Source organism: Pseudophryne corroboree, chromosome 1 (assembly GCF_028390025.1).
Source record: "Pseudophryne corroboree isolate aPseCor3 chromosome 1, aPseCor3.hap2, whole genome shotgun sequence".
Classification (NCBI taxonomy): Eukaryota; Metazoa; Chordata; class Amphibia; order Anura; family Myobatrachidae; genus Pseudophryne; species Pseudophryne corroboree.
Genome location: NC_086444.1, coordinates 653101866 through 653123271, shown reverse-complemented (window position 1 = coordinate 653123271; position 21406 = coordinate 653101866). Strand labels below are relative to the sequence as shown.

The window sequence follows — 21406 nt, the reverse complement described above, 5'->3', positions numbered from 1 at the left end:
GATATATCTATATGGAGACAGTTCCCCAATAAAGCCCTTTGGAGAGACAGAGAGAGATTATGCCAGCACACACCCAGCGCCACCTGACACTGGAAACAAAATTCCCAGTTAAAAACAGCGCTTTTATATAAATATACACTCACTGCGCCAATTAAATGTGCCCCCCCCCCCCCCCCCCTTTTCTGCCCTCTGTCACCGTGTTCAGCAGGGGAGAGTCCGGGGAGCCAGCTTCTCTGCAGTGTGCTGTGGAGAAAATGGCGCTGGTTAGTGCTGGAGGATCAAGCCCCGCCCCCTCAGCGGCGGGCTTCGGTCCCGATCAAATTTCCAATACTGGCGGGGGATTATTTAATATACTGCCTCCGCAGTATATATACATGTTTGCCAGTCCCTAGAGGTTTATTATTGCTGCCCAGGGCGCCCCCCCTGCGCCCTGCACCCTTCAGTGCCTTCTGTATGTGTGTGTGTGTGGGAGCAATGGTGCGCAGCGTTACCTCAGAGAAGATCTGAAGTCTTCTGCCGCCTTTGAAGTCTTCTTTTACTCACCCGGCTTCTATCTTCCGGCTCTGTGAGGAGGACGGCGGCGCGTCTCCGGGATGAACGGCGAGGGTGAAACCTGCGTTCCGACCCTCTGGAGCTAATGGTGTCCAGTAGCCTAAGAAGCAGAGCCTATCATTTAAGTAGGGCTGCTTCTCTCTCCTCCGTCCCACGATGCAGGGAGCCTGTTGCCAGCAGTGCTCCCTGAAAATAAAAAACCTAACAAAATTCTTTTTCAGAGAAACTCAGGAGAGCTCCCCTGTAATGCACCCAGTCTCCTCTGGGCACAGGATCTAACTGAGGTCTGGAGGAGGGGCATAGAGGGAGGAGCCAGTGCACACCCATCTAAAGTTCTTTATAGTGCCCATGTCTCCTGCGGAGCCCGTCTATACCCCATGGTCCTTACGGAGTCCCCAGCATCCTCTAGGACGTAAGAGAAAATTTGTATCAATTATGATACAATAACTTCAACATAGTCAGAAGGTTTCATTTAACAGAGACATCTCTAGAGGCATAGCTACTTACACTAGAAATTGCCTCTATTTAATTAATTATATGTTACATGTGAGTATGTTTGTGTGAGTCTTATTTCTATAATAAAAGTTAAGTTTTAAATTGCTAATAAGAGTGCCCCATAAAAAAAGAGTTGTATTTTTCTACTCATGATATGTGATCCGTTCTCTACAACTTGAGGGAGCACCGCCGGCCTTACTATTTACCAATTTAAAAATGTGTTTCTCCCATAGGTAGTGGGTATTATTTAAGAATAAAATGTTGTCCTTCTGCATTCCGGCTCTTATATATATATATATATATACACACACACACACACACACACACACACACACACGTATGTATGTATGTATGTATGTATGTATGTATGTATGTATGTATATATATATATATATATACACACATACATACACATATATATATCTACATACATACATACCACACACACACACATATATATATATATATATATACACACACACACACATACATACTTACATACATACACACTTTATCTTCATAAGGTTAGCCCAGTGCGCTTTTTACCCCCACAATCAATCTTGTTTGTCAGTCGGTATACAAAGCACAATGAAAATTAGAGTGGATAAAAAGCAGCTTTTGCTGCATCATTGCACTTTGTATCCAGATTTAGGGGCACATTAATCATTGTATATTGTAGCTTAATCCCTTAAAAACACCCATTATCGGAGATTAACCGCAAATAATAAGATTTTACTTACCGGTAAATCTATTTCTCGTAGTCCGTAGTGGATGCTGGGGACTCCGTAAGGACCATGGGGAATAGACGGGCTTCGCAGGAGATATGGGCACTTTAAGAAAGAATTTAGATTCTGGTGTGCTCTGGCTCCTCCCTCTATGTCCCTCCTCCAGACCTCAGTTAGAGAAACTGTGCCCGGAAGAGCTGACAGTACAAGGAAAGGATTTTGGAAATCCAGGGCAAGACTCATACCAGCCACACCAATCACACCGTATAACTTGTGATAAACTTACCCAGTTAACAGTATGAACAACAACAGAGCATCCAATCAACCCTGATGCAACTATAACATAACCCTTATTTAAGCAATAACTATATACAAGCATTGCAGAAGAAGTCCGCACTTGGGACGGGCGCCCAGCATCCACTACGGACTACGAGAAATAGATTTACCGGTAAGTAAAATCTTATTTTCTCTAACGTCCTAGTGGATGCTGGGGACTCCGTAAGGACCATGGGGATTATACCAAAGCTCCCAAACGGGCGGGAGAGTGCGGATGACTCTGCAGCACCGATTGAGCAAACACAAGGTCCTCCTCAGCCAGGGTATCAAACTTGTAGAACTTTGCAAAGGTGTTTGAACCTGACCAAGTAGCCGCTCGGCAAAGCTGTAATGCCGAGACCCCTCGGGCAGCCGCCCAAGAAGAGCCCACCTTCCTTGTGGAATGGGCCTTAACTAATTTAGGCAGCGGCAACCCAGCCGCAGAATGAGCCTGCTGAATCGTGTTACAGATCCAGCTAGCAATAGTTTGCTTTGAAGCAGGCGCCCCAAGCTTGTTGGAAGCATACAGGATAAACAAAGATTCTGTTTTCCTGACCCTAGCCGTTCTGGCTACATAAACCTTCAAAGCCCTGACCACATCAAGTAACTCGGAATCCTCCAAGTCAGTAGTAGCCACAGGCACCACAATAGGTTGGTTTATATGAAAGGATGAAACCACTTTCGGCAGAAATTTTGGGCGGGTCCGCAATTCTGCTCTATCCACATGTAAAACCAGACAAGGGCTTTTATGTGACAAAGCCGCCAATTCTGACACACGCCTAGCCGAAGCCAAGGCTAGTAGCATGACCACCTTCCACGTGAGATATTTCAATTCCACCGTTTGGAGTGGTTCAAACCAGTGTGATTTCAGGAAACTCAACACCACGTTAAGATCCCATGGTGCCACTGGAGGCACAAAAGGGGACTGAATATGCAGCACTCCCTTTACAAACGCCTGAACTTCAGGCAGAGAAGCCAGTTCTTTTTGAAAGAAAATGGATAGGGCCGAAATCTGGACCTTAATGGAACCCAATTTTAGGCCTAAAGTCACTCCCGACTGTAGGAAGTGAAGGAAATGGCCCAGCTGGAATTCCTCCGTAGTAGCATTCCTGGCCTCACACCAAGCCACATATTTTCGCCATATACGGTGATAATGTTGAGCCGTCACGTCCTTCCTAGCCTTTATCAGCGTAGGAATAACCTCATCCGGAATGCCTTTTTCTGCTAGGATCCGGCGTTCAACCGCCATGCCGTCAAACGCAGCCGCGGTAAGTCTTGGAACAGACAGGGCCCCTGTTGCAACAAGTCCTGTCTTAGAGGCAGAGGCCACGGGTCCTCTGTGAGCATTTCTTGCAGATCTGGATACCAAGTAGTGATGAGCGGATTCGGTTTTACTCGGTTTTACTCGGTTCTCAAAACCGAATCTTATTGGCTATCCAAAACACGTGACATCAGTGAGCCAATAAGATTCGGTTTTGAGAACCGAGTAAAACCGAATCCGCTCATCACTAATACCAAGTCCTTCTTGGCCAATCCGGAACAATGAGTATTGTTCTCAGTCCTCTTTTTCTTATGATTCTCAGCACCTTGGGTATGAGAGGAAGAGGAGGAAATACATAGACCGACTGGAACACCCACGGCGTCACCAGTGCGTCCACAGCTATCGCCTGAGGGTCTCTTGACCTGGCGCAATACCTCTGTAGCTTTTTGTTGAGGCGGGATGCCATCATGTCCACCTGTGGCAGTTCCCACCGACTTGCAACCTGCGTGAAGACTTCTTGATGAAGTCCCCACTCTCCCGGGTGGAGGTCGTGCCTGCTGAGGAAGTCTGCTTCCCAGTTGTCCACTCCCGGAATGAACACTGCTGACAGTGCGCTTACGTGATTCTCCGCCCAGCAAAGAATTCTGATGGCTTCTACCATCGCCACCCTGCTCCTTGTGCCGCCTTGGCGGTTCACATGAGCCACTGCGGTGATGTTGTCTGACTGAATCAGAACCGGTTGGTCGCGAAGTAGGGACTCCGCTTGACGTAGGGCGTTGTATATGACCCTTAGTTCCAGGATGTTGATGTGAAGGCAAGTCTCCTGACTTGACCACAGACCTTGGAAAGTTCTTCCTTGTGTGACTGCCCCCCACCCTCGGAGGCTTGCATCCGTGGTTACCAGGACCCAGTCCTGAATGCCGAATCTGCGACCTTCGAGAAGGTGAGCACTCTGCAGCCACCACAGGAGACACCATGGTCCTGGGGGATAGGGTGATTAACCGATGCATCTGAAGATGTGATCCGGACCACTTGTCCAGTAGATCCCATTGAAAGGTCCTCGCATGGAACCTGCCGAAGGGAATGGCCTCGTTTGATGCCACCATCTTTCCCAGGACTCGCGTGCAGTGATGCACCGACACCTGTTTTGGTTTTAATAGGTTTCTGACCAGTGTCATGAGTTCCTGAGCCTTCTCCATCGGGAGATAAACCCTCTTCTGGTCTGTGTCCAGAATCATGCCCAGGAAAGGCAGACGAGTCGTAGGAATCAACTGCGACTTTGGAATATTTAGAATCCAGCCGTGTTGTTGTAACACTTCAAGAGAGCGTGCTACGCTGATCAGCAACTGCTCTCTTGACCTCGCTTTTATGAGGAGATCGTCCAAGTATGGGATAATTGTGACTCCTTGCTTCCGCAGGAGTACCATCATTTCCGCCATTACCTTGGTAAATATTCTCGGTGCCGTGGAGAGACCAAACGGCAACGTCTGGAATTGGTAATGACAATCCTGTACCACAAATCTGAGGTACGCCCGATGAGGTGGATAAATGGGGACATGAAGGTATGCATCCTTTATGTCCAGAGACACCATAAAATCCCCCCCTTCCAGGCTTGCGATGACCGCTCTGAGCGATTCCATCTTGAACTTGAACCTTTTCAGGTATATGTTCGGGGATTTTAAATTCAATATGGGTCTGACCGAACCGTCCGGTTTCGGTACCACAAACATGCTAACCCTTTCCTTGTTGAAGGAGGGGAACCTTGACCACCACCTGTTGAAGATACAATTTGTGAATTGCAGTTAACACTATTTCCCTCTCTAAGGGGGAAGCTGGCAGGGCCGATTTGAGGTAACGGTGAGGGGGCATCTCTTCGAATTCCAGCTTGTATCCCTAAGACACAATCTCTATTGCCCAGGGATCCAATTGGGAGTGAACCCACTTGTGGCTGAAATTTCGGATACGCGCCCCCACCGGGCCTAGCTCCGCCTGTGGAGCCCCAGCGTCATGCGGTGGATTTAGTGGAAGCCGGGGAGGACTTCTGTTCCTGGGATCTAGCTGCGTTGTGCAGCTTCCTTCCTCTGCCCCTGCCTCTGGCAAGAAAGGACGCACCTCGGACTTTCTTGCCTTTTTGTGATCGAAAAGACTGCATTTGGTAATACGGTGCTTTCTTAGGTTGTGAGGAAACATATGGCAAAAATTTTTACTTTCCAGCAGTAGCTATGGAGACCAGGTCCGAGAGACCCTCCCCAAACAATTCCTCACCCTTGTAAGGTAAAACCTCCATGTGCCTTTTTGAGTCGGCATCACCTGTCCATTGCCAAGTCCACAGGACCCTTCTGGCAGAAATCGACATAGCATTTATTCTAGAGCCCAGTAGACTAATATCTCTTTGAGCATCTCTCATATATAGGACAGCGTCTTTTATATGCCCCAGGGTCATTAATATAGTATCCTTGTCTAAGGTATCAAGTTCCTCAGATAAGGTATCCGTCCATGCTGCTACAGCACTACACATCCAGGCCGACGCAATTGCCGGCCTTAGTAAGGTACCTGAATGTGTATAAATGGACTTCAGGGTACCCTCTTGCTTTCTATCCGCAGCATCTTTTAGGGTGGCTGTATCCTGTGACGGCAGGGCTACCCTCTTTGATAAGCGTGTTAAAGCTTTGTCCACCCTAGGGGAGGATTCCCAGCGTAACCTGTCCGTTGGCGGGAAAGGATACGCCATAAGCATCCGTTTGGAAATCTGCAGTTTTTTTATCTAGAGATTCCCAAGCCTTTTCACATAACTCATTTAGCTCGTGTGAAGGGGGGGAAGGTCACCACCTGCCTTTTATCCCCATACATATGAACCCTCTTGTCAGGGATAGGGGGGTTTCCTCTGTGATGTGCAACACATCCTTAATTGCTATAATCATATAACGGATGGATTTAGCCAATTTAGGCTGTAACTTTGCATCATCGTAATCGACACTGGAGTCAGAATCCATGTCGGTATCTGTCAACAATTTGGGATAGTGGGCGCTTCTGAGACCCTGATGGCCTCTGCGACATAGGATCAGGCACGGGCTGAGACCCTGACTGTCCTAAGGCTTCAGCTTTATCCAACCTTTTATGCAAGGAACTATCATTATCATTTAAAACCTTCCACATATCCATCCAATCAGGTGTCGGCGCCGTCGGCTGAGACACCACATTAATTTGCTCCCGCTCTGTTTCCACATAGCCTTCCTCGTCAAACATGTCGACACAAGCGTACCAACACACCACACACACAGGGAATGCTCTTTTTGAAGACAGTTCCCCCACAAGGCCCTTTGGAGAGACAGAGAGAGAGTATGCCAGCACACACCCCAGCGCTATATAACCCAGGAATAACACAGTAACTTAATGTTAACCCAGTAGCCGCTGTTATAATGATTTTTGCGCCTAATTATGTGCCCCCCCTCTCTTTTTACCCTCTTCTACCGTGTATCTGCAGGGGAGAGCCTGGGGAGCTTCCTCTCAGCGGAGCTGTGGAGAAAAAATGGCGCTGGTGAGTGCTGAGGAAGAAGCCCCGCCCCCTCAGCGGCGGGCTTCTGTCCCGCTTTAATGTACAATATTTTGGCGGGGGCTCATACATATATACAGTGCCCAACTGTATATATGCAAAACTTTTGCCAAGAGGTCCTAATTGCTGCCCAGGGCGCCCCCCCTGCGCCCTGCACCCTTACAGTGACCGGAGTATGTGGGTGTGTGTGGGAGCAATGGCGCACAGCTGCAGTGCTGTGCGCTACCTCAGTGAAGACTGGAGTCTTCTGCCGCCGATTTCGAGGTCTTCTTGCTTCTTATGTTCACCCGGCTTCTGTCTTCCGGCTCTGCGAGGGGGGCGGCGGCGCGGCTCTGGGATCGGACGACGAGGGTGAGATCCTGTGTACGATCCCTCTGGAGCTAATGGTGTCCAGTAGCCTAAGAAGCAGGACCTATCTGCAGGGAGTAGGGCTGCTTCTCTCCCCTCAGTCCCACAATGCAGGGAGTCTGTTGCCAGCAGAGCTCCCGTAAATAAAAAACCTAACAAAATACTTTCTTATAGAAAGCTCAGGAGAGCTCAACAAGTAGCATCCAACTCGACCGGGCACAGATTCAAACTGAGGTCTGGAGGAGGGACATAGAGGGAGGAGCCAGAGCACACCAGAATCTAAAATCTTTCTTAAAGTGCCCATGTCTCCTGCGGAGCCCGTCTATTCCCCATGGTCCTTACGGAGTCCCCAGCATCCACTAAGACGTTAGAGAAATTAAGGGGTATATTCAATTAAAGTCGGATCCATTCGGAATAGATCCGACTTGGGCTATTCAATGTCATCTCAATTCGACTTTTAAAAAAGTCGAATTGAGATGCAGGAGCTAGACGGGGGAGAGCTGCGGGCAGACTGGGGAGAGCAGCGCTACAGCCGCTGCTGTAGTGCTGCTCTCCCCAGTCTGCCCGCGGCTCTCCCCCCCCCCCCCCCCCTCGTCTCTCTGCCTCACAACCCTCTGCTTCCCATCCCCGCATCACAGCCGCCGCTCACGGCAGCTTCCACCCTGCTCCAGCAAGCGAGGTCTCACTTGCTGGAGCCAGGTGGACGCTGCTGTGACATCCTCCAGTGCTGCTCACCCCGTCTGCCCGCGGCTCCCCGTCTCCGGCGCTGCTCTCCGGGGGGTCTGTCTGCCTGCGGCTCTCCCGTCTTCGGTGCTGCTCTCCACTGTCTCCAGCACTGCCCGCCGGGGGTCTGGCCGTCCCCGGCTCTGCTCTCCCCCCATCTCCAACACTGCCCGACGGGGGGTCTGGCTGCCCGCGGCTCTCCCCCCTCTCCTCCTGTAAGGTCCCTCATCTCAGCCCGACAGTTTTTTTATGTCGGACCGAGATGGTCGGAAATGGGGCCAAATCCTGTCGAATTTGGCCCCGATTCCCTCAAAAGTACGTGAATCGGCAGCTATACCGCCGATTCACGTACTATTCGACAAGTCGAATTCCCCGATTTGTCAAATAAAAAAAAAAGAGCTGGGATTGAAAAGGTCGAATCACGATTCGACCTTAGAAAGTCGAAAACTGCCATCTTTTCGACAGACAGCAGCTTTCGACCCTAATTGAATATACCCCCAAGTATCCCCTGAATGTATGTAGGAGGGACAGCAGCAGATATCTCCAATACCTGCTGTGATACCTCCACTCCTGCTGTCAGCCACGTATGTGATGCTGCCAGATTTAACACTGTAGCCTAATGTGGTTCCTGAGGCTTCCCCTACCGCTGTGCATGTGTGGTCTGTGGGACTGCGCATGCATAGGAGCGCATCACAGGCATGGTCTCTTTTAGTAGCCCTGTCCCTGCAGGTGCCTGATGAGACAATATTGCAATGCGATTCTGGGCACTAATATTGTGCCCAAATCGCACTGAATTGGTAATTAATGATAAATGGGCCCCTCACAATCATGTGCAAAGATATACAAGTGTTGCATGTCAAATGAATCATTGCTGTCTCGTGAAGCGGTTTTCTTGCAGTATGATTATGCACATTTCGGTACAAGACGCTCAGCAAAAGCAGGGTACATAGGACTTGGCACGCACAGAAGGGATATTTGGTGCAACTGCAGCAATACTGTATCAGGACACATTTGTATGTCTAAAGCTAGAAAAAGCAATGAAACAGGACTAACCTGTAATATACTTATAGCGGCCTCTGTATGGTCCAAAAATCATTCAGAGTTCCCTTTCTTTAGATGTTTTTGTTGGATGAGCCAGGTAATACATGGCAGGTCAGAGATTCAGACCTTGCAAAATGTGTTGTCTGTCCATCTATTCAACAGCCATTAAATGGGAAAGATAAAACATGTGACAGCACCTGTCAAAACAAGGAGGAGACATATAGCTTGCTAGGTGAAAAGCAAGCAGCATTCTGATTTTTATTTTGTTTCTATGGACATCTCTGAAATAACGCATAGATGTTAGATTTTTTTTCCCCTTAGGTATATTATACTGCAAATTAAATATAAAATACATGTATCATTTTTGTTCTGGAACACTAGTAACAACAGTTCTGTTTTCACATCTCATGTGAAAATACAGTATTAACTTTTAAGTACACTTATTGATAGAGGGTTCTTATTTACTGGGGTTTTCAAAATCTTTGAAAACTGTAATAAGATTTTACTCACCGGTAAATCTATTTCCCGTAGTCCGTAGTGGATGCTGGGAACTCCGTAAGGACCATGGGGAATAGCGGCTCCGCAGGAGACTGGGCACAACTAAAGAAAGCTTTAGGACTACCTGGTGTGCACTGGCTCCACCCACTATGACCCTCCTCCAGACCTCAGTTAGGATACTGTGCCCGGAAGAGCTGACACAATAAGGAAGGATTTTGAATCCCGGGTAAGACTCATACCAGCCACACCGTATAACTCGTGATACTATACCCAGTTAACAGTATGAAACATAACTGTGCCTCTCAACAGATGGCTCATAACAATAACCCGTTAGTTAGGCAATAACTATATACAAGTATTGCAGACAATCCGCACTTGGGATGGGCGCCCAGCATCCACTACGGACTACGAGAAATAGATTTACCGGTGAGTAAAATCTTATTTTCTCTGACGTCCTAGTGGATGCTGGGAACTCCGTAAGGACCATGGGGATTATACCAAAGCTCCCAAACGGGCGGGAGAGTGCGGATGACTCTGCAGCACCGAATGAGAGAACTCAAGGTCCTCCTCAGCCAGGGTATCAAATTTGTAGAATTTAGCAAACGTGTTTGCCCCTGACCAAGTAGCAGCTCGGCAAAGTTGTAAAGCCGAGACCCCTCGGGCAGCCGCCCAAGATGAGCCCACCTTCCTCGTGGAGTGGGCTTTTACTGATTTAGGATGCGGCAGTCCAGCCGCAGAATGCGCCAGCTGAATTGTGCTACAAATCCAGCGAGCAATAGTCTGCTTAGAAGCAGGAGCACCCAGTTAGTTGGGTGCATACAGGATAAATAGCGAGTCAGTTTTCCTAACTCCAGCCGTCCTGGAAACATATATTTTCAGGGCCCGGACTACGTCCAGTAACTTGGAATCCTCCAAGTCCCTAGTAGCCGCAGGCACTACAATAGGTTGGTTCAAGTGAAAAGCTGATACCACCTTAGGGAGAGACTGAGGACGAGTCCTCAATTCTGCCCTATCCATATGGAAAATCAGATAAGGGCTTTTATATGACAAAGCCGGCAATTCTGATACACGCCTGGCCAAAGCCAAGGCCAATAACATGACCACTTTCCACGTGAGATATTTCAGATCCACGGTTTTTAGTGGCTCAAACCAATGTGATTTTAGGAAACTCAACACCACGTTGAGATCCCAAGGTGCCACTGGAGGCACAAAAGGGGGCTGAATATGCAGCACTCCCTTTACAAATGTCTGAACTTCAGGTAGTGAAGCCAGTTCTTTCTGGAAGAAAATGGACAGAGCCGAAATCTGGACCTTAATGGAACCCAATTTTAGGCCCATAGTCACTCCTGACTGTAGGAAGTGCAGAAATCGACCCAGCTGAAATTCTTCTGTTGGGGCCTTCCTGGCCTCACACCCCGCAACATATTTTCGCCAAATACGGTGATAATGGTTTGCGGTTACTTCTTTCCTGGCTTTTATCAGCGTAGGAACGACTTCCTCCGGAATGCCCTTTTCCTTTAGGATCCGGTATTCAACCGCCATGCCGTCAAACGCAGCCGCGGTAAGTCTTGGAACAGACAGGGCCCCTGCTGTAGCAGATCCTGTCTGAGCGGTAGAGGCCATGGGTCCTCTGATATAATTTCTTGCAGTTCTGGGTACCAAGCTCTTCTTGGCCAATCCGGAACCACGAGTATCGTTCTTACTCCTCGTTTTCTTATTATTCTCAGTACCTTTGGTATGAGAGGCAGAGGAGGGAACACATAAACCGATTGGTACACCCACGGTGTCACTAGAGCGTCCACAGCTATCGCCTGAGGGTCCCTTGACCTGGCGCAATATCTCTCTAGTTTTTTGCTTAGGCGGGACGCCATCATGTCCACCTGTGGCCTTTCCCAACGGTTTACCATCAGTTGGAAGACTTCTGGATGAAGTCCCCACTCTCCCGGGTGTAGGTCGTGTCTGCTGAGGAAGTCCGCTTCCCAGTTGTCCACTCCCGGAATGAACACTGCTGACAGTGCTAAGACGTGATTTTCCGCCCATCGGAGAATCCTTGTGGCTTCTGCCATCGCCATCCTGCTTCTCGTGCCGCCCTGTCGGTTTACATGGGCGACTGCCGTGATGTTGTCTGATTGGATCAGTACCGGCTGGTTTTGAAGCAGGGGCCTTGCCTTACTTACGGCATTGTAAATGGCCCTCAGTTCCAGAATATTTATGTGTAGGGACGACTCCTGACTTGACCAAAGTCCTTGGAAGTTTCTTCCCTGTGTGACTGCTCCCCAGCCTCGAAGACTGGCATCCGTTGTCACCAGGACCCAGTCCTGTATGCCGAATCTGCGGCCCTCTTGAAGATGAGCACTCTGCAGCCACCACAGTAGAGATAACCCTGTCTCCAAGGACCAGGGTATCAGCCGATGCATCTGAAGATGCGATCCTGACCACTTGTCCAAGAGGTCCCACTGAAAAGTTCTTGCATGGAACCTGCCGAATGGAATTGCTTCGTAGGAAGCTACCATTTTTCCCAGGACTCGTGTGCAGTGATGCACCGATACCTGTTTTGGTTTCAGGAGGTCTCTGACTAGAGATGACAGCTCCTTGGCTTTCTCCAGCGGGAGAAACACTTTTTTCTGTACTGTGTCCAGAACCATCCCCAGGAACAGTAGGCGTGTGGTAGGAACCAGCTGTGACTTTGGAATGTTTAGAATCCATCCGTGCTGTTGTAGCACTTCCCGAGATAGTGCTACCCCGACCAACAACTGCTCCCTGGACCTCGCCTTTATAAGGAGATCGTCCAATTACGGGATAATTAAAACTCCCTTTTTTCGAAGGAGTATCATCATTTCTGCCATTACCTTGGTAAACACCCTCGGTGCTGTGGACAGCCCAAACGGCAGTGTCTGGAATTGGTAATGGCAATCCTGTACCACAAATCTGAGGTACTCCTGGTGAGGATGGTAAATGGGGACATGCAGGTAAGCATCCTTGATGTCCAGGGATACCATGTAATCCCCCTCGTCCAGGCTCGCAATAACCGCCCTGAGCGATTCCATCTTGAACTTGAATCTTTTGATATATGTGTTCAAGGATTTTAAATTTAAGATGGGTCTCACCGAACCGTCCGGTTTCGGTACCACAAACATTGTGGAATAGTAACCCTTTCCTTGTTGAAGGAGGGGTACCTTGACAATCACTTGCTGTGAATACAGTTTTTGGATAGCCACCAACACTGCCTCCCTGGCAGAGGGAGTTGCTGGTAAGGCAGATTTTAGGAAACGGCGGGGGGGGAGACGCCTCGAATTCCAGCCTGTACCCCTGAGATACTACTTGAAGGATCCAGGGATCCACCTGTGAGAGAGCCCACTGAGCGCTGAAATTTCTGAGACGGGCCCCCACCGTACCCGGGTCGCCTGTGAAGCCCCAGCGTCATGCTGTGGACTTACCGGTCGTTGTGCCTTTTTGAATCGGCATCACCTGACCACTGCCGAGTCCATAACCCCCTTCTGGCGGCAATGGACATTGCGCTTATTTTTGATGCCAGCCGGCAAATATCCCTCTGTGCATCACGCATGTATAAGACAGCGTCTTTTATATGCTCTATTGTCAGCAAAATATTGTCCCTATCCAGAGTATCAATATTATCCGACAGGGAATCTGACCACGCAGCAGCAGCACTGCACATCCATGCCGATGCAATCGCTGGTCGCAATATAATGCCCGTGTGTGCATATATAGCTTTTAGGGTAGCCTCCTGCTTTCTCTCAGCAGGTTCCTTTTGGGGCGGCCGTATCCGGAGACGGTAGTGCCACCTTTTTTGATAAACGTGTAAGCGCTTTATCTACCCTAGGGGGTGTTTCCCAACGTGACCTATCCTCTGGCGGGAAAGGGTACGCTGCCAATAACCGTTTAGAAATTATCAATTTCTTATCGGGGGAAGTCCACGCTTCATCACACACCTCATTTAATTCCTCAGATGCAGGAAAAACTACCGGTAGTTTTTTCTCACCAAACATAATACCCTTTTTTGTGGTACCTGGGGTACTTTCAGAAATGTGTAATACATTTTTCATTGCCTCAATCATGTAACGGGTGGCCCTATTGGAAGGTACACTAGTCTCATCGTCGTCGACACTGGAGTCGGTATCCGTGTCAACATCTGTGTCTGCCATCTGAGGTAGCGGGCGTTTTAAAGCCCCTGATGACATTTGAGACGCTTGGACAGGCACAAGCTGAGTAGCCGGCTGTCCTATGTCGTCAAACCTTTTATGTAAGGAGCTGACACTGTCACGTAATTCCTTCCATAAGTCCATCCACACAGGTGTCGACCCCGCAGGGGGTGACATCACATTCACAGGCATTTGCTCTGCCTCCACATCATTATCCTCATCATACATGTCGACACAGCAGTACCGACACACAGCACACACACAGGGAATGCTCTGACAGAGGACAGGACCCCACAAAGCCCTTTGGGGAGACAGAGGGAGAGTATGCCAGCACACACCAGAGCGCTATATACCACAGGGATATCACTATACAGAGTGTTTTCCCCTATAGCTGCTTGTATTATATATACTGCGCCTAAATTTATTGCCCCCCCTCTCTTTTTTACCCTTTCTGTAGTGCAGGACTGCAGGGGAGAGCCAGGGAGCGATCCTTCCAGTGGAGCTGTGAGGGAAAATGGCGCCAGTGTGCTGAGGAAGATGGCTCCGCCCCTTTTTCGGCGGGCTTTCTCCCGCTGTTTGTGTAAATCTGGCAGGGGTAATTTACACCTATATAACTTCTAGGGCTATATATGGTGTCAGTTTTGCCAGCCAAGGTGTTAATATTGCTGCTCAGGGCGCCCACCCCCAGCGCCCTGCACCCATCAGTGACCGGAGTGTGTGGTGTGCATGAGGAGCAATGGCGCACAGCTGCAGTGCTGTGCGCTACCTTGGAGAAGACAGAAGTCTTCAGCCGCCGATTTTCCGGACACTTCTTGCTTCTGGCTCTGTAAGGGGGACGGCGGCGCGGCTCCGGGACCGGACGACGAGGTCGGGTCCTGTGTGCGATCCCTCTGGAGCTAATGGTGTCCAGTAGCCTAAGAAGCCCAAGCTACCACCAGTTAGGTAGGTTCGCTTCTTCTCCCCTTAGTCCCTCGTTGCAGTGAGCCTGTTGCCAGCAGGTCTCACTGTAAAATAAAAAACCTAAAATATACTTTCTTTCTAGGAGCTCAGGAGAGCCTCCTAGTGTGCATCCAGCTCGGCCTGGCACAGAAATCTAACTGAGGTCTGGAGGAGGGTCATAGTGGGAGGAGCCAGTGCACACCAGGTAGTCCTAAAGCTTTCTTTAGTTGTGCCCAGTCTCCTGCGGAGCCGCTATTCCCCATGGTCCTTACGGAGTTCCCAGCATCCACTAGGACGTCAGAGAAAAATAAAATGTAGGCTGCTATAATTGTAGTGACAAGAGACTAACAACAGCATTACAGTTACAATGTTTCATTTACATTCCAAGATTTATAGTAGACTTACCATGGTTAAATCTCTTTCTGCGAGGTACACTGGATTCCACAGGGAATACATCGGGGTGTAGAGTTGGATCTGGATCCGAGGCACCAACAGGCTAAAGCTTTGACTGTTCCCAGGATGCATTGCACTGCCTCCTCTATAACCCTGCCTCCAGGCACTGGAGCTCAGTTTCGTTAACCAGCCCAATGCAGTAGCAGGTAAAAAATAAGAATTTACTTACCGATAATTCTATTTCTCGTAGTCCGTAGTGGATGCTGGGGACTCCGTCAGGACCATGGGGGGAATAGCGGGCTCCGCAGGAGACAGGGCACATCTAAAAAGCTTTTTAGGTCACATGGTGTGTACTGGCTCCTCCCCCCATGACCCTCCTCCAAGCCTCAGTTAGGTACTGTGCCCGGACGAGCGTACACAATAAGGAAGGATCTTGAATCCCGGGTAAGACTCATACCAGCCACACCAATCACACCGTACAACTTGTGATCTGAACCCAGTTAACAGTATGATAACAAAACGAAGTAGCCTCCGAAAAGATGGCTCACAACAATAGTAATAACCCGATTTTTGTAACAATAACTATGTACAAGCATTGCAGACAATCCGCACTTGGGATGGGCGCCCAGCATCCACTACGGACTACGAGAAATAGAATTATCGGTAAGTAAATTCTTATTTTCTCTAACGTCCTAGTGGATGCTGGGGACTCCGTCAGGACCATGGGGATTATACCAAAGCTCCCAAACGGGCGGGAGAGTGCGGATGACTCTGCAGCACCGAATGAGAGAACTCCAGGTCCTCCTTAGCCAGAGTATCAAAATTTGTAAAATTTTACAAACGTGTTCTCCCCTGACCACGTAGCTGCTCGGCAAAGTTGTAATGCCGAGACTCCTCGGGCAGCCGCCCAGGATGAGCCCACCTTCCTTGTGGAATGGGCATCTACATATTTCGTCTGTGGCAGGCCTGCCACAGAATGTGCAAGCTGAATTGTACTACAAATCCAGCGTGCAATAGACTGCTTAGAAGCATGAGCACCCAGTTTGTTGGGTGTATACAGTATAAACAGCAAGTCAGACTTTCTGACTCCAGCCGTCCTAACTATATATATATATATATATATTTTTAGGGCCCTGACCACGTCTAGTAACTTGGAGTCCTCCAAGTCCCTAGTAGCCGCAGGCACCACAAGAGGTTGTTTCAGGTGAAAACGCTGACACCCCTTCATGAAGAAAACTGGAGACGAGTCCCAGTTCTGTCCTGTTCAAATGGAAAATTTTAATATGGGCTTTTGTAAGACAAAGCCGCCCATTCTGACAATCGCCTGGCCGAGGCCAGGGCTAACAACATGGTCACTTCCCATGTGAGATATTTGTCAACAGCATGGTCACTTTCCATGTGAGATATTTCAAATCCACCGATTTGAGCGGTTCAAACCAATATGATTTTAAGAAATCCCAACACTATGTTGAGATCTCACGGTGCCCCTAGGGGCACAAAAAAGCTGTATATGCAATACATCCTTTACAATCTGGACTTCAGGAACTGAAGTCAATTCTTTCTGGAAGAAAATCTACAGGGCCGAAATTTAGATGTTAATGAACCCCAATTTGAGGTCCAAAACACTCCTGTTTTCAGGAAGTGTAGAAATCGACCTAGTTGAATTTCCGTCGTGGAGCCTTCCTGGCCTCACCCACGCAACATATTTTCACCACATGTGGTGATGACGTTGTGCGGTCACCTCCTTCCTGGCTTTGACCAGGGTAGGTATGACCTCTTATGGAATGCCTTTTCCCCTCAGGATCCGGCATTCAACCGCCATGCCGTCAAACGCAGCCGCGGTAAGTCTTGGAATAGACATGGTACTTGCTGAATCAAGTCCCTTCTTAGCTCCCCAGGCCCTTAGTCCTCTGTGAGCATTTCTTGAAGTTCCGGGTACCAAGTCCCTCTTGGCCAATCCGGAGCCACTAGTATAGTTCATACTCCTCTATGTCTTATAATTCTCAATACCCTGGTTATGAGAAACAGAGGAGGGAACACATACACAGACTGGTACACCCACGGTGTTACCAGAACATCCACAGCTATCGCCTGAAGGTCTCATGACCTGGCGGAATACCTGTCCCGTTTTTGTTCGGGCGGGACGCCATCATGTCCACCTTTGGTCTTTGCCAACGGTCCACAATCATGTTGAAAAACTTCCCTATGAAGTTTCCACTCTCCCGGGTGGAGGTCATGCCTGCTGAGGAAGTCTGCTTCCCAGTCGTCCACTCCCGGAAAGAACACTGCTGACAGTGCTATCACATGATTTTCCGCCTAGCGAAAAATCCTTGCAGTTTTCACTGCCCTCCTGCTTCTTGTGCCGCCCTTCTGTTTACGTGGGCGACTGCCGTGATGTTATCCCACTGGATCAATACCGGCTGACCTTGAAGCAGAGGTCTAGCTAAGTTTAGAGCATTATAAATTTGCTCTAAGCTTATTTATGCGGAGAGAATTCTCCAGACTTAATCACACTTCCCTGGAAATTTTTTCCCTGTGTGACTGTTCCCCAGCCTCTCAGGCTGGCCTCCGTGGTCACCGGCATCCAATCCTGAATGCCGAATCTGCGGCCCTCTAGAAGATGAGCACTCTGTAATCACCACAGGAGAGACACCCTTTTCCTTGGATATAGGGTTATCCGCTGATGCATCTGAGGATGCGATCCGGAACATTTGTCCAGCAGATCCCACTGAAGAGTTCTTGCGGGAAATCTGCCGAATGGAATTGCTTCGTAATAAGCCACCATTTTTACCAGGACTCTTGTGCAATGATGCACTGACACTTTTCCTGGTTTTAGGAGGATCCCGATTAGCTCGGATAACTCCCTGGTTTTCTCCACTGGGAGAAACACGTTTTTCTGGACTGTGTCCAGAATCTTCCCTAGGAACAGTAGACGTGTCGTCGGAAAAAGCTGCGATTTTGGAATATTTAGAATCCACTCGTGCTGTCGTAGAACTACTTAAGATAGTGCTACTCCGACCTCCAACTGTTCTCTGGACCTTGCCCTTATCAGGAAAGCGTCCATGTTTCTTTTAAGAAAAATCATCATTCCGGCCATTACCTTGGTAAAGACCCGGGGCGCCGTGGACCATCCAAACGGCAGCGTCTGAACTGATAGTGACAGTTCTGTACCAGGAACCTGAAGTACCCTTGGTGAGAAGGGCAAATTTGGACCTGTAGGTAAACGTCCCTGATATCCAGTGACATCATATCGTCCCCTTCTTCCTGGTTCGCTATCACTGCTCCGAGTGACTCCATCTTGATTTGAACGCTTGTATGTAAGTGTTCAAATATTTCAGATCTCACCGAGCCGGTTGGCTTCAGTACCACAATATAGTGTGGAATACTACCCCCTTCCTTGTTGTAAGAAGGGTACTTTGATTATCACCTGCTGGGAATACAGCCTGTGAATTGTGTGAGGGGGAGACGTCTCGAATTTCCAATGTACACCTGGGATATTACATGTAGGATCCCGGAGTTCCCTTGCGAGTGTTGCTGAAACTCTTGAGATGACCCCCTACCGCACCTGAGTCCGCTTGTACGGCCCCAGCGTTATGCTGCGGACTTGGCAGAAGCCGTGAGGAGCTTCTGTTCCTGGGAATGAGCTGCTTGCTGCAGTCTTCTTCCCTTTCCTCTCCCCCTGGGCAGATATGACTGGCCTTCGCCCGCCTGCCCGTATGGGGACGAAAGGACTGAGACTGAAAAGACTGTGTCCTTTTCTGCCAATATGTGACTCGGGGTAACAAAAGGTGGATTTTTCAGCTGTTGCCATGGCCACCAGGTCCAATGGACCGCCCCTTTATACGGCAATACTTCCATATGCCGTCGGAATCTGCCTCACCTGACCACTGTCGTGTCTTCGTCTGGCAGATATGTACATCACATTTACTCTTTGATGCCAGAATGCAAATATGCCTCTGCGCATCACACATATATAGAAATGCATCCCTAAAATGCTCTATAGACAATAAAATCCTGTCCCTGTCAAGGGTATCAAAATTTTCAGTCAGGAAATCCGACCAAGCCCCCTCAGCGCTGCACATCCAGGCTGAGGCGATTGCTGGTCGTAGTATAACACCAGTATGTGTGTATATACTGTTATGATATTTTTCAGCTTCCTATCAGCTGGCTCCTTGAGGGCGGCCGTATCTGGAAACGGTAACGCCATGTTTTTTATATGCGTGTGAGCGCCTTGTCCACCCTAAGGTGTGTTTTCCAACTTGCCCTTACTACTGGCGGGAAAAAGGGTATACCGCCCATAACTTTCTGTCGGAGGAACCCCACGTATCATCACACACTTCATTTAATTTATCTGATTCAGGCAAAACTACAAGTAGTTTATTCCCACCCTACAAAATACCCTTATTTGTGGTACTTGTGGTATCAGAAATACGTAACACCTCCTTCATTGCCCTTAACATGTAACTTGTGGCCCTAAAGGAAAAATACGTTTGTTTCTTCACCGTCGACACTGGGGTCAGTGTCCGTGTCAGTGTCTGTCGACCGACTGAGGTAAATGGGCGTTTTTACAAGCCCCTGACGGTGTCTGAGACGCCTGGACCGATACTAATTTGTCCGCCGGCTGTCTCATGTCGTCAACCGGCTTGCAGCGTGTTGACATTATCACGTAATTCCATAAGTAAGCCATCCATTCTGGTGTCGACTCCCTAGAGAGTGACATCACCATTACAGGCAATTTTCTCCGTCTCCTCACCAACATTTTCCTCATACATGTCGACACACACGTACCGACCTACAGCACACACATACAGGGAATGCTCTGATAGAGGACAGGACCCACTAGCCCTTTGGGGAGACAGAGGGAGAGTTTGCCAGCACACACCAAAAGCGCCATAATGTATATAACAACCCTAGAAGGTGTTGTTTCTATATATGGGCTCTTAATATATAATTATATCGCCAATTTATGCCCCCCTTCTCTTTAACCCTGTTTCTGTAGTGCAGGGGAGAGTGGGAGCCTTCCTCACCAGCGGAGCTGGTCAGGAAAATGGCGCTGAGTGCTGAGGAGAATAAGCTCCGCCCCTTTCACGGCGGGCTTTTCTCCCGGTTATTAGGAAAACTGGCCTGGGTTAAATACATACATATAGCCTTAATGGCTATATGGGATGTATTTATTTGCCAAATAGGTATTTATATTGCTGCCCAGGGCGCCCCCAGCAGCGCCCTGCACCCTCCGTGACCGTGTCAGTGAGCCGTGTAGCAACAATGGCGCACAGCTGCAGTGCTGTGTGCTACCTCTCTGAAGACTGTGAAGTCTTCTGCCGCCTGTTTCCGGACCTCCGTTCCGCCGTCTTTCTTCAGCGTCTGTAAGGGGGATCGGCGGCGCGGCTCCGGGACGAACCCCAGGCTGACCTGTGTTCCGACTCCCTCTGGAGCTCAGTGTCCAGTAGCCTAAAACTTCAATCCTCCTGCACGCAGGTGAGTTGCAAGTCTCTCCCCTAAGTCCCTCGTTGCAGTGATCCTGTCGCCAACAGGAATCACTGATTAGAAACCTAAAAAAAACTTTACTAAACAGCTCCTTAAGAGAGCCATCCAGTTTGCACCCTTCTCGGACGGGCACAAAAACCTAACTGAGGCTTGGAGGAGGGTCATGGGGGGAGGAGCCAGTACACACCATGTGACCTAAAAAGCTTTTTAGATGTGCCCTGTCTCCTGCGGAGCCCGCTATTCCCCCCATGGTCCTGACGGAGTCCCCAGCATCCACTAGGACGTTAGAGAAATAAGAATTTACTCACCAGTAATTCTATTTCTCGTAGTCCGTAGTGGATGCTGGGTACTCCGTAAGGACCATGGCGAATAGACGGGCTCCGCAGGAGACTGGGCACTCTAAAAGAAAGATTAGGTACTATCTGGTGTGCACTGGCTCCTCCCTCTATGCCCCTCCTCCAGACCTCAGTTAGGGAAACTGTGCCCGGAAGAGCTGACACTACAAGGAAAGGATTTGGAATCCAGGGTAAGACTCATACCAGCCACACCAATCACACCGTACAACTCGTGATAACTATACCCAGTTAACAGTATGAATAACAACTGAGCCTCACTGAACAGATGGCTCATAACAATAACCCTTTAGTTAAGCAATAACTATATACAAGTATTGCAGAAAATCCGCACTTGGGACGGGCTCCCAGCATCCACTACGGACTACGAGAAATAGAATTACCGGTGAGTAAATTTTTATTTTCTCTGACGTCCTAGTGGATGCTGGGTACTCCGTAAGGACCATGGGGATTATACCAAAGCTCCCAAACGGGCGGGAGAGTGCGGATGATTCTGCAGCACCGCAAGAGCAAACTCAAGGTCCTCCTCAGCCAGGGTATCAAACTTGTAGAATTTTGCAAAC

At 48.9% G+C, this 21406-nt stretch overlaps 1 protein-coding gene across 4 annotated transcripts in view; it reads right to left on the bottom strand.

The window, feature by feature from the left end:
• The window catches only part of LOC134905706 (THAP domain-containing protein 3-like), a 116325-nt gene that overhangs the window by 58969 nt on the left and 35950 nt on the right, over positions 1-21406 (bottom strand). For 3 of the 4 annotated variants that reach the window (XM_063914653.1, XM_063914654.1, XM_063914652.1), the window contains one exon: positions 9026-9210. The gene's annotated coding sequence lies outside the window, so the exon portion shown is untranslated. The remainder of the gene's footprint in view (positions 1-9025; positions 9211-21406) is intronic. The other variant, XM_063914655.1, reaches the window with a different exon arrangement.